The following is a 12,511-nucleotide window of genomic DNA, read 5'->3' as shown; positions in this document are numbered from 1 at the left end:
ACTCGAGCAGCGTTTTTTTCCTTAAGGAAGTATGATTACTGGATGGTTTTAGAAGACAGTGATTTATAACTATTAACAGCAGATGTAATCCATTGTTCTTAATTAACTTATCCCCTTATATGCAATTCTTGTTATAAAAGCTCTGCTGTAGAAGAAATGCCTGTGCTTGTGAATGAATGAATGACTTCATGCAGAAGAACTGTGGGTGACCACACTCGAGATGTTTCTCAAAGTGCAGGCAGTGAATCCAATCCCCAAAATCAGCCAGAAGGCTGATCTAAAATGCATACTTCTCAAAGGTGAGGCTCGGAAATCTGCATTTTAATAAGCTCCGGGGTGATTCTTACAGCTCTGAATGCTGGAATCTTCCCTGTGGGGTAGGGAAGGAGCAGACTTCAGAAGACATGGAGTTAGGCTGAGAAGTATCTATAGTAGGTACTGATTGTAGGACAAGGAGAGGCCCGGACAGAGAGCCCCAGTTACCTTCCTGAGGCTTCTGCAGGCAGAAGCGTCCTGAATGTGTGCTATAAGGGGGCAATTTGCACAGCAAGGGGGTCATAAGATAGAAGAGAGTTCGGTCTGGGTCATTGAGACCTGCCTCGTAGAATCCAGACAAGCAAGGTGTCACATACCAGCACAGATGATGCCTGCTCCCAGGACAGGGTTGCTGCCTTAGGTTTGCCGTGGCTTTTAGCATCCTTCCAGGAATGAACCAACACAGGCCGGTGGTGTGTAAGAAGCCCCTTGGAGCAAGACAGAATCCCACAAGGGCAGGTCATAGCAGCCAAAGACTGGATCCTTTAGGAAGAATATATGTAGTTAATAAGTAGTTTGGACTTCAATCTGAAGGTAACAAAGATCACAGAACATTTGGTTTTTAAGGTGAGAGCTGACATATCTAAAAGGGCACTTGAGAAGGTGAATCTGAGAAACATGTGCAGGTTGGATTGGAGGGGGCAGAAATCACAGGCAGGGAATCCAGTAAGGAGACCACTGCCAGAGTTTACCTCAATAGTCTGCCCCATTCTTCTGATATTTCCCACAATTCCTGCCAGCCCCGATTATTTCAGACTGACTCTCTAAATTGTAGAGACTATGTCTTATCAATCTTTGTGTTTCCTACTGTGTAAGGGCCTGAACTGAACTGGGCAATCTCAGTCTAAGTAGACCAGCTCCTAGTAATGAAAATATATTTGATTTTTAATTCAATGCAAATTATATTTATCACCCTTTTTATTTTTTATTCATTCAACAAATATTCATTGAATACATATTTTGTGCTAGACCATGGACTGAACACTGGAAATAGAATGGTGAGAAAAAGATACAAGGTACCTGCCATGATGGGGGGGTGCTGTCTACTGGGAGACAGACATAGAAGGCGGAGTGTGCAAGGGCATTTCAGGCAGAAAAATAATGCAAGCAAAGGAGCAGAGGCCCCAAACAGAACTATCCTCTACGCAGGGAAACTAAGGGTCACGTGAGGTGGGGGAGTGGGGGTGGAGGAAGAGTGTGGCCTTGAATGCCCTGCAAAGAAGCTTTGAAATTTAACCTACAGACACTAAGGAGCCATTGAAGGCTTTTAAGCAGCTGAGTATACTGACCAGATTTGGATTTTAGAAAGCAAATTTTATAACAAAGCACAACATGAACTAGAAAAGGTAGATTCTTGAGATAGGGACATGAGTTAGAGCGTTATTGCAGTAGTCCAGATGAAAGATGATAAAGACCTGATTAAGGCACTATCTGAAGAGGCAAAAAGTGCCACATAGGACAGAAAATGATAAGGGTTGTCACTGGCTGAAAGAGGGGGAGAGTAAGGCCAGAGGAGAAGCTGAAAAATGTCTGTGTCCTGGTGACCACGTGTACAAGAGAATGTCATGAATTAAAATACGCCACAAGGAGGAAGAGTCTGTATGAAGCAAGCTGACACATTTGGTTCTAATTCATCCCTGACATTGCAGCTAAAGCATCCCATCGAACTCATTGACTTCGCCACAACCCTCCACTGCCCTGACCTCTCCAGTGGACCATCATTAGTTAACCTCATCAGGTACAAACTCCTTACCTCCTAATCCAGTCGATTTTTGTTGGATGCCTACTTTGTTAAAGGCATGGCAGTAGGCGTCATTTCAGGGAAGGGTGGATTAAATGGCAAATTAAGATGCAGGTCCTACCTTTATGAAGCTCCCAGCTAAGAGTCATTGATGCATTCGTCTTTCCCTTAAGCCAGATGCTGTGCTGAGCACTTGATACACCAGATGAATAAGTTACGGTACCAGTAAATCCACACACAGAAACGAATCAGGTGCTGACCGCGCTCTAAGACTAAAACCGACTCCTATAACTCACCATTGCAAACGTCAGTTCATTAAGACAATTGTATTTTTCTCATTTATTATTTTTAGAAAGGGGAAACATTTTAAACATAAAATATTGTCCTAATCTATTTTACAAAAAATTACACTGTATTATTAATATTATAATAATATTAATATATTATAATATATTATAATAATATATTACACATAAATAGTTCATTTGAAAAAACGATTCTGCTGTTCAAAAGAGAAAATGTGGCTTGACAATTTAAAAACCTCTGGACTAACACCTGGAGCTTCCCCGTCACCCAGGACGACTATTGAGCATTCATATGTCACATGACACTGTGACAGAGCTGCCACACAATTTCCGTACAATTCTATATCCCAATCCCAGCTTTGGACAAGTTTGTCTAGAGTTCCTATGAGTGTCCACAGAATGCAAAAACAGTTGCTTAACTCAATTTTAAAAATTCAATCACCCAGACTTTTTTTTTTTTTTCCCCTCTAAGATACCAGCCAAGTGTTTGGACTGATTTTTTTCCAGAGAATTTATTGGTTCATATCACATGGACAAGAACTCTATGTCCGAAGAACTAGGAGTTTCAAAGTGACATGGTGATGCAATGAGACATTTTGACCAAATTCCATCCTGGATTTGATGAATCCACCCAAACAGAGAGGAGTGGCTGCTTCTGGTGTGAACTAGCTCTCAAGGCAGCAGGGCATGGTACAAACATGACTGGACCAGGGATGTGGAAGCTGGTGTTTTTGTCTTCGCTGTGCTACTAACCAGCTACGTGGGAGACCCAGCCTCAGAGGCTCCACCCAGCTTTTAAAATTCAATAATCCCAAGAACGTCTCTTAAAGAACAGTTCTCCAACTTTGCCATTCTGGGTAAACATGATCTGGCCGCGCAGAAATTTCCTGTTCTTGGTAATTACAATTAATTAGCAGAAATCTACAGCATAAAAAATTAATCATAGTGCAATAAGGATTATAAAAGCTAGCCAGATGGTGAGGAGATGAACTTTCTTTTTCGGTTCCAAAGCCCTGCTTCGAGTGTTCGTAGGCTTCTCGGACTTGGGTGCTTACCAGCAAGTCATTAGCAATTTCTGCAAGCGGGGCCCAGCCTAGGCTCGGCCTGGCTCTGAAAGAGTCCAGTCTGGTCTGAAGTTTCGTTTGGAGCTGGGTCAGAAACATGCATGTTGATGGGAGTGAGATCGACTTCTTTCTGTGTTTGAGGACAGAGAGCTTTCTCACCAGCCGGGTAGGAAGAACCCAGACGAAGCAAGTCAGGTCCAGAGTGCCTCCTGTTCACTGTAAAGCTAAGAAAAAGGATATTTTAGGGAAAAAAAGAAAGCAAGACTTGCTAAAGGCCTCCTGCTGTTTGTGCCTCAGCCCGCCTCAGAAGTAGGAGAGTTTTATTAAGCGATTCCCTTCATGTCTGCATATCTTAGAAGTGACTTTTGACTCAGAAACTTTGGGTTAGAATGTGTTCTGTAAGCAGATCTGGCTTTTTGAAATCCTAGTGGAGTCTGGTCTCTGTGCTTCCTGAGTTTATCCTTAAATCCTTGTTACCCTCTCTTTCGTGTTATTTGATGATGTGGATTCAGGTCAATGGCTCATTATGGAATTATTTTAAACTTGGCTGTAATTTCAGAGTAGAAATAGGACCTCCGAGGTGAGTTTGCTTGTGCAAAGAGTGGCACATTCTGTCCTCCAACCTATGGCTATTTATGATTTTGTTTTACAAACTGGATTCATTCATTCTGGTCTCTCATGCCAGTATACTGGCCCTCAGGAGAACCAGAGGGGCCTCATATCACAAATACAGACCCGACCCACATCTGCATTTCCACCCAGGGTCTGGCCAAGATGAAACTGTAGGAAAAGGCCTAATAAAGCCTGTGAGTGTTTAACCTAACTCAGACAAATGATTAACTAACATGTGAGAAGAAAAACAATAACAGGAACCAACAATGGTACGAACACAGATGAATCATCTGTCAACCTTTGCTGATTGACGTCAGACAGGCCGCAAACGGTGTTTTACAAGTTAAGGACAAGGTGACCTCCAGGGTCATATGCTTATGCTTCTTTAGTTTATTTTCCTTCTCCAGGTGCCATCTTTAAAGGTGTACTGAGGCATAGCAAAGGGGATTTTGGCAAGTGAGGGTCCAAGTTTCAGAATTGCTGCCTTAGGAGATTTAGATGATCTGAATTTTTTCTAAGGCAAAAAAAACTTTAACCATTTCAAAACAAACATTTATGTTTATAGTCCAGCTAACCACCTTTATAAATTTTTTACTATTTCCACTCTGCTTCTATCGCTATGACTCTTCCCCGCTTTCCTTTTTTCCTTATGGCACTTATTACCCCATGACATGCCACAGATTTGTTAACTGTCTGTCCCCTACCCCACTGGAATGTAAACTTCTGGGAAAGAGGGATTTTTTTAAGTTGACTGCCATATCTCCAACATATGGGTTGCTGCCCATCTTCCAGAAGATATCAATGAATGAATGACTCTAGTCAAACAGCCATCTAAGGTCATTCACTAAATGTTTGTTATGTGAATTAGTAAATAAAAGGATAATTAAGTCTAAAAAGAGGGCAACAGGCAGATTAATTGACTACCTACAGTACGACTATAATCAACGTTAACCAACAATATCATCCTCTTTTTATTATTATTTAAATTTCCTGTCCAGGATTTTAGGTGACATATCACCCCAGAGACAATATTCTGGAGCTTCCCCATGGCTGTGGGACAAAATCCTGACTGTGACTCTCTCCTACCCAGACTACAGACATGCCCTTTCTTTGTTTAGACCGTTAAGGAAAAACCTGTTGAATGGGAAAGGCAGTGATAATAAGATAGAAGCTTTATTAACAGCAGGATCCTTGATCAGGAAGCAGCAAAAATGTGGGAACTGATTAATCAATTTGTTTTAGAGAACATTTCGAGACTTTAGTTGCTTTCAATAAACCACTCAATATCTGTCTGATTTGAGATGGTTCACTAGGCATTCCTCTGAGGAAAAAAACAGGTTCCAAAAAATATTTGAAAGTTTTTCAGTGTCCAGCTAGTTATTGATGCTTATTACAGAGTTCCTTAGTTCAGCTAACTTCTTGGATTTTATAAAGACAAATGAATTGATCATTAAAAAAACTTCTTTAGGGAAATGCAATTTTGTTATACAGTGACAGCTCACATACAAATGACCCAGTTTTACAAGTTGGATCTAATTTTACACCATCACTTGAGTGCCTGACCCAGGCAGGTCTTGGGCTCATAATAATAGCCCTGGGTCTCATGGGGCAAGGCTGTGTAGGAAGGGTCCTGAGAAAAGTGGGGACTCATAGGAGCGGGGGTCATGCTGGATGAGAGCGGTGCACAGAGCCCTTTAGCATGGACGACTCTTGTAGCACATAATCCTAACCTGAGTCTCCAACTGCTTGGGGACAGGGAGACAGGGTCTTATGGTGTTTTCCCACTCTCTCTCCATTCATTGAAAAGTGACAAGTGACCCCGGGGACATATGGAGGATCCGTAAGTATTGTAGCCTGGAATCTCAGGATGACTGGGTAGGGAGAGTCTCGGGCAGATAACACAGCCTCTTGGTTTTTTAGTGAGTGTGACTCAAAAAACTGAAATTATACAAGTGGATAAGAACACTATAAAATTCAGGACTTAAACTGAGAATTATCTCACCAATCTCTCAGACTTTATTTAGATTTGGGTAAGAAGGAGTAGATGCCAGAAAAGCTTGGAAAATACAACTTCTACTGACACGGAAAAAAACAGTCTAGTATCTTTCTCTTAATCATGAAGACTCTAATGCTGAGTGAAATGATACCGGGGGTGCTTTTCACACTTTTAGTGAAAGAGTGCTGGACCTAAGTATAGTTCAAAGAGAGCATGAGTCAGGGGTTCTGTCCTAGAGCTGGCTCCGCCACCTCTACACTGAACACCCTTCCAGTAGGCAGACTTTCTGAGTTTCCACTTACTCCTCTGCAAAATGAGTGAAGGACCAAGTGGGTCTAATATTCCATGATGACAATTCGAATTTCCTGGTAAGGCAAATGATCAGAACAACTAAGACTTTTTCAGAGGCCTACATAGTCACAATAGGACAGGAATATGACCAGAAAGTCTTTAAAGGAACTTGCACAAGTATGTAAATATAATAGAACCATTATAATAAAGATAAAAATAGTAAGAAAGCCCCGGAGGGAGAAGCATTGTAGGAACAATCTAGGTAAAGACACATACTGCAATTGAGCTTCCTGCTAGTCAAAGAAAAAGGGCAACAGGATGATTTTAATTCTCAATAGCTAATAAAAAGATGCATAACAGTTTACCAAAGAAGAGGTACTATAAAACAATTTCGAAAGCTAAATAGAACATGGTCATGGTTTGAACCACGGTTTGAAATAGAACATGGTTTGCTATGTAAGAAATGGTGAAAAACACAACAACAACATCATCAAGAACAGATTTTCAAAGCTCCAAAAATGTCTTTCACGTGCTTTTCTTTTCTTAAAGAGATCTCAAAAACAGCACCAATAATAACAATAATAATGATGAACCAAGAGACGTAAAATAAATAATGTGACTATATGGCTTTCTGGTTATCTAACCTAGTAAAGGGACAGGTCTTTGACAGCTAGTATTTCCCTTAGACAACTCTTCTCAAATAGCAATTTTCTCAGACTGGCTTTTGACATAACATAGACCATTATTGGGCAAGGCGTAAATACACACAATGAAGAAATATTAAACAATTAGTGCTATTATCACTGAGCTATTTTCACTTTACAGAAAGCAGTCATTAGTTAGAATGGCTTTTCATTTAAACAAATGACTTGCTAGAGACCCCCCACCAATATACCATCTGAGTGGCCACAGCTTACTCAGCAAATGATTTGGCATTTTCAGGAGGAAGCCAAACTTTGGGGTGATAATGTTTTCTCTGGAGGAGAAAATATGGACTGGTAGAATAAATGAACCTAGGTTATTGTATAGAACCACCTGAGAGGAGTCAATAGGTTCAGGGTTTGCCTACCTGAAACATAAGTTTCTATGAGCTTCTGAGGTTTTTTGAGACTTGTCTGGTTTAAGACTGGATAGGGCCTTGTGCCATGTTTTCCATAAGGAAAATGCATGCATATGGACAGATAAAGCAATTATGCAGTATAAAAGCTTAGGCTTTGCTTGAGAATGCCATTTCTATAGACAATTCCAGAATTTCCATAGTATAGTAGTTTGATAATTGTTATAGGAGGTAAAATCTAATTACCAGTTTCCTTAAACAAAATGAAAATCCTCATAGAAACATAATCTCCACTTGAACCAAAGTGTTCATCGCCACATTGTTTTGTAAAAGAGAAAATTAGGAAACACCTACATAAACAAGAAAAAGGAAACAGTTAAGAGAATTATGGCTGTATCAGTTGGCTATTGCAGTATAACAAACCACTCCAAAACTGTTTAGCTTAAAACAGTAAGCATTTGTTCTGCACACAAGTCTATAGCGGAGGGGTTCCTCTGGTCTCAGCTGGACTCCTTCAGGCAACTGCGCTCAGCTGACAGGCCAATCAGGACCCTATTGGTCTGGGAAGGCTGAGCTGTGACGGCTGGGATCTCTGGTCCTGCCCCCACATGGGTCCCCAGGCTCTAGTAGGCTAGCTTGGGATTTTTCTCATGATGATAGTCTATGGGTTCCAAGAAGTTCTGCAGGGTTCCAAGAAGGCAAGCAGAAGTACGCAAGGCTTCTTGAGGCACCAGCTTGGAATCTGCACGCCATCACTTCCGCCGCCTTCTGCCGGCCACAGCAAGTCACAAGACCAGCCCGTATTCCAGGGGCTGGAAAATAAACTGCACCCCCAGATGGGAGGAGCTACAAAAATCACACTGCAAAGAATGTAGAAACAGGGAGAGGTAAAGAATTAGAGCAGTTTTGCAATCTACCACAATGGTATATTCATTTGATGGGTTATTATCCAGGCATTAAAAATGAAGCCTCTGTACCAAGTCTGGAAAGTTAAAAGAACCAAAGAAAAAATTTTGCTACCTTTTATGAACTTTTTATATAAATATACAAACAAAAGGTTAGAGGAGAATATACAGATATGAGAGCTGCATAAGGATGGCAGAATTTGTGCTTTTAACTATTAAAAAAAAATTCTGACAGCTTCGGTGTGGAACCCAAACCTCCTATAACATCTGCATGCAGCATAAGCCACATTTCATTCCTTCAACAGGATTTGGCTGAAGTATTCAGTGAATGAACAAAAGAGTTATGGAGAGAAAAGGCAAATGACCTATTTTTTTTTCCTTTTTAGACAAAATGATTCAACCCAAAAATTCCACGCCAGACAATTCAGCTGACAGAGGGAATTTAATATGACATAGTCTGCTTGCTATTTCTAGGGAAACGGAGTTCGAGAGAGCTTTTAGAGTACAAAGCAGAAAGCCTTTGCCTGTTAAAGTATTTTGCACAGGAGTGAAATCTTTCATTGTGTGACTAAATCAATGGAGATTCTCTCCTCGGTCGGAATTTCCTTTGTCTGCACGTGTACTCTGCAGGCATCTGTTCTTGCCTTCGGTTCAGTAGCTGAGTTCTCAGGTGAATGACTCAATTCAAGGTAATGCTGAATATTGTATTGAGGTTACTATGTAGATATTGATTTCATGGCCTTTGACTTTTTCTGAGGTCAGTCATTGACCAGGCACATTGAACTTGATCTCATGGGTTGATGTTAGCCACCAGTGGTATTGTCCTCAGTAGTTTTGATTTAGTGAGGCCATGGCTCCAGCACAAACCTTCTCTGGAGTACAACTCCTTCAGGATTGCCTTCCACAGGACTGTGGCCTGACTGGCAAACAAGTCGTGTGTATCATGGCAAGTTGAATGCAGGTTTACACGAGCAATAGCAATGAACCTTCATGTGTGGCCAAAAGACACAGTTCTGGGACAGCAAAGGAAACCAGAACTACAGAAATTCAGAGCTGGAAGGCAATTTAGCATCTGAGGAAAATCAGGTACAGAGGCGGCAGGCTATTTGCATGTGTCCCTGTCCTCAAATTGGTTGTGTTGAGGTTGCTCCAAACCTCCTTTCCACCGTCTTATTGCCTCTGAGGAGGCTTTGTCCCCCTACAGACAGCAGAGGGCTGGGAGCACCCAGGCCCCCAAGAGAAGATGTGGAACTACCACTGTATTGAGAGAGGGCCCCTCACTTCCCAGGGCCCCCGGCCTCCTGCTCACTTTCACGACTACTAGTCCAGGATTCGGCAAGGCTGTCAGTCCTTCGTCCAGCCCCACGTCCTCTCCCACCTTTCCCAGATTCTTGGCTTAATCCTCTAGCCCAGCCTAGAATCTATGTGCCCCCAACCCTCTCCTCTTTGTTCATAGCAAAACGTGCACTCAGCGCCTTTTGCACGGTGATATACAACATGTTTAATCTTATTTATCTCAAAGCGCGATCCTGTCGGAGGGATTTGCACATTCACAAGGATTGACTCTTAAAGAACTAGCACACTTATAGATCAGACTTCATGGATGAACCCATGGGTGGAGCACAGGCTGAAACATCTGTGAGGGCCTGGCAGGCAGCTCGAAGGAGTGACACCAGGCAGAGGGCAGGAGTGAGTTTCTCCCGCGAGGCTCCTTTGCAACAGTCTCAGGGTGACTGGTTAATGTGATGGTCCTGGTCAGTTCAAAGAGGTTCAAGGGGACAGCACTAAATTACTACTGAGACCCACTGGACTGGGGAGTCAGAGGGCTGCCCTTTTCGCATCCTGGCCAGACTCTTCACCCCCTGCTACAAAAACTAGTTCGTCCTTCTCAGGGAAATTCTGGTCATATTTTCCTCTTTGTTATTTTTTCAAAAGAAGCTAGAAAACTAGGTTTTATGTGAAGTGTGATTTTTAAGTGCTGGGAACTAGCTCCAGTTGTAAAAATTATTTTGGGGGGTACAAATAAGGTCATCTGTGGGCTGCATCTATTCCTCAGGATGCCCTTTTATGACCTCTGCTGAAGGCGGACGTTTGGGCAAAGGTGGGACGAGGTGGGAGAGAGCAGACACTCCCCAAGACATAAAGTAGTGAAGGGTAGTGGGGGATGTGGACGAGGCTTATTAGTATCTCCCAGAATGGAGTGAATTGAGGAAGTATACAATTTTTGTTTTATGTTTCTCAAAGGGAGACATAATTTTTAAAGGCTGTGTAACCCTGCGTTAGTGAATGACCACCCACATGTGGCCACCCGTGTGGGACAACGTGTGCCATGAGCAGAGGGGTCACGTGGCATGAGGCTCAAAGCCACAGATGTGGGGGTCACCACACTGCTCAGACTACCCTGTCTGTGTCCACCCTCCAACCGTGTCCTGGGTGTGGAGCAGGAAATGTTCTTACAGAGATGGCCAGCAATATGAAACCATGGAATCCCAGTGCTCCACACAACCTCAGCAGTCGTCTGTTCAACCCTGTCATTTTACACAAATCAGCTGAGCCCAGAGAAGGGGGGACTTGTTGCTCTCAGCCTCACACAGCTGGGTTATGGCTCTTCTGAGACTATAACTTAGGCCCTGCCTCCCAGTGCAGAGCTTGTCTTGAAAATCTTTCCTATCCCACACCCCCTTCCTCACTACAGGAGGTGTCATAAGGTGTGTCTGTGAAACGAAAAATCAAATACAGCTTCATTTTGGTATCCTTGTAAGACTTTTCACACTGAAAATTTCACAAGGCAGGAAAAAAATTCTTTCTTAAATCATGCACCCCTATTTAGGGCTAAGTAAAGAGAGACACCAAATCATTTTGTGCTTTGCTTAGTTATGATGAAGAGCTTAGTAAGTGTACGTGCCCGATTCTCTACTGAGTATTTTACACACACCACTGCATTTGATCTTCATTATTATCCCCACTTGACAGTTCAGGGAACTGAGGCTCTAAGAAGCTAAGAAGTCTGCTCAAAGGCTCACAATAAGTAAGTGATAGAGCCAGAATTTGAACCCTTGTAGTCTGACCCAGATCCCTAAGATGATAAATATGGTCCCTATTGCTGAACTTCACCCCTCACTCAACTCCCAAGAGAAATTAGCTTTCAAAGGTCCAGTTCCCAGAAAAACCTACCGCTGTCCTGGCATCTAGGGAGCTGCCCCAGTCTCTTATGCAAAACACTCCTCTGAGCCTACTTCATCACACGTTATTTTTCAGGCTCCAAAACTCTGGTCTTCCCTCATTATGCCAATTAGGCAGGAACAGATGGTCTTCAACTCAACAGTGAACCATTCAACATTTATGGAAGAAAATCCTGGAAGGTTTATTTCAAATATGAAAAGTGTCAGCCCAAAGGAAAAATTTTTAAATAATTCTCTGGGGGGAGAAAGAGTTCTAGAGGAAGAACTTTCTGCAACTTTAACCAAAATGTCATGGAATGTGTACACTCTAATGGCAGAATGTCTCGATCCCAGAAGAATACACATAAACAGAGATCATTGGATTCATCATTATGACACCTGAAAAGATGGCAAGAAACCTTTAACCTGCTGATAACCAATGGAGAGCACTGTCGTTGTGCATCTCTCAACCAGACTATAGGATATCACAGTAGCAAGCTGGCTGGCCTATTAGAGGCATGTTAATTCTTTCATATATTTAGCACGGAAGTGAATAGGATTCAAAACAGCTTCCTTGTTTCTGACCTGCATCCAGATTTTTAATAGCAGCTAAGTACCTTGCTAAGCAATTGAATAAAATAATGCATTCAAGCCCCAGAAAACCTTTTCAGACCTCTTTTTGTCGCTACATTTTATTGATGGAAAATGGATTGTAATTCAAATTTATAGACTAGGCACATGTCGTGAAATAGATTTTTTTTTCTTTGTAAAACTCAAGCATTCCAAACTATTGGAGGAGTTAAGCAATTTTGATCATTTTGAAACTAGCTGTCAGATTTAATCTGTGCTAAAGAGACTGAGGGTAAATGTATTCTGAAGCTTGTTATATAATTTACAGATTATTTTTGCAATTTATATTCCATCAAATAGGGTATATTAGGCTCTCAGAAAACACGTAATGATCAATTAATTTCAGCAGAGCCATCCTGGTGGCACTTATGGGACAGACATGATTAGACCCTCTTCTACTGCGTCCCAAGGTCAAGTCATCAAATTTGACTGAT

At 41.9% G+C, this 12,511-nt stretch overlaps 1 long non-coding RNA gene across 4 annotated transcripts in view; it reads right to left on the bottom strand.

The window, feature by feature from the left end:
• Positions 1-2,472: 2,472 nt before the first annotated feature.
• The window catches only part of LOC139046611 (uncharacterized), a 43,634-nt gene continuing 33,595 nt past the window's right edge, over positions 2,473-12,511 (bottom strand). For all 4 annotated transcript variants that reach the window (XR_011506868.1, XR_011506869.1, XR_011506870.1 and 1 more), the window contains one exon: positions 2,473-8,241. This is a non-coding gene — a long non-coding RNA (uncharacterized lncRNA). The remainder of the gene's footprint in view (positions 8,242-12,511) is intronic.

Source organism: Equus asinus, chromosome 11, assembly GCF_041296235.1.
Source record: "Equus asinus isolate D_3611 breed Donkey chromosome 11, EquAss-T2T_v2, whole genome shotgun sequence".
Lineage (NCBI taxonomy): Eukaryota > Metazoa > Chordata > Mammalia > Perissodactyla > Equidae > Equus > Equus asinus.
This window is presented reverse-complemented; position numbering and strand designations above follow the sequence as displayed.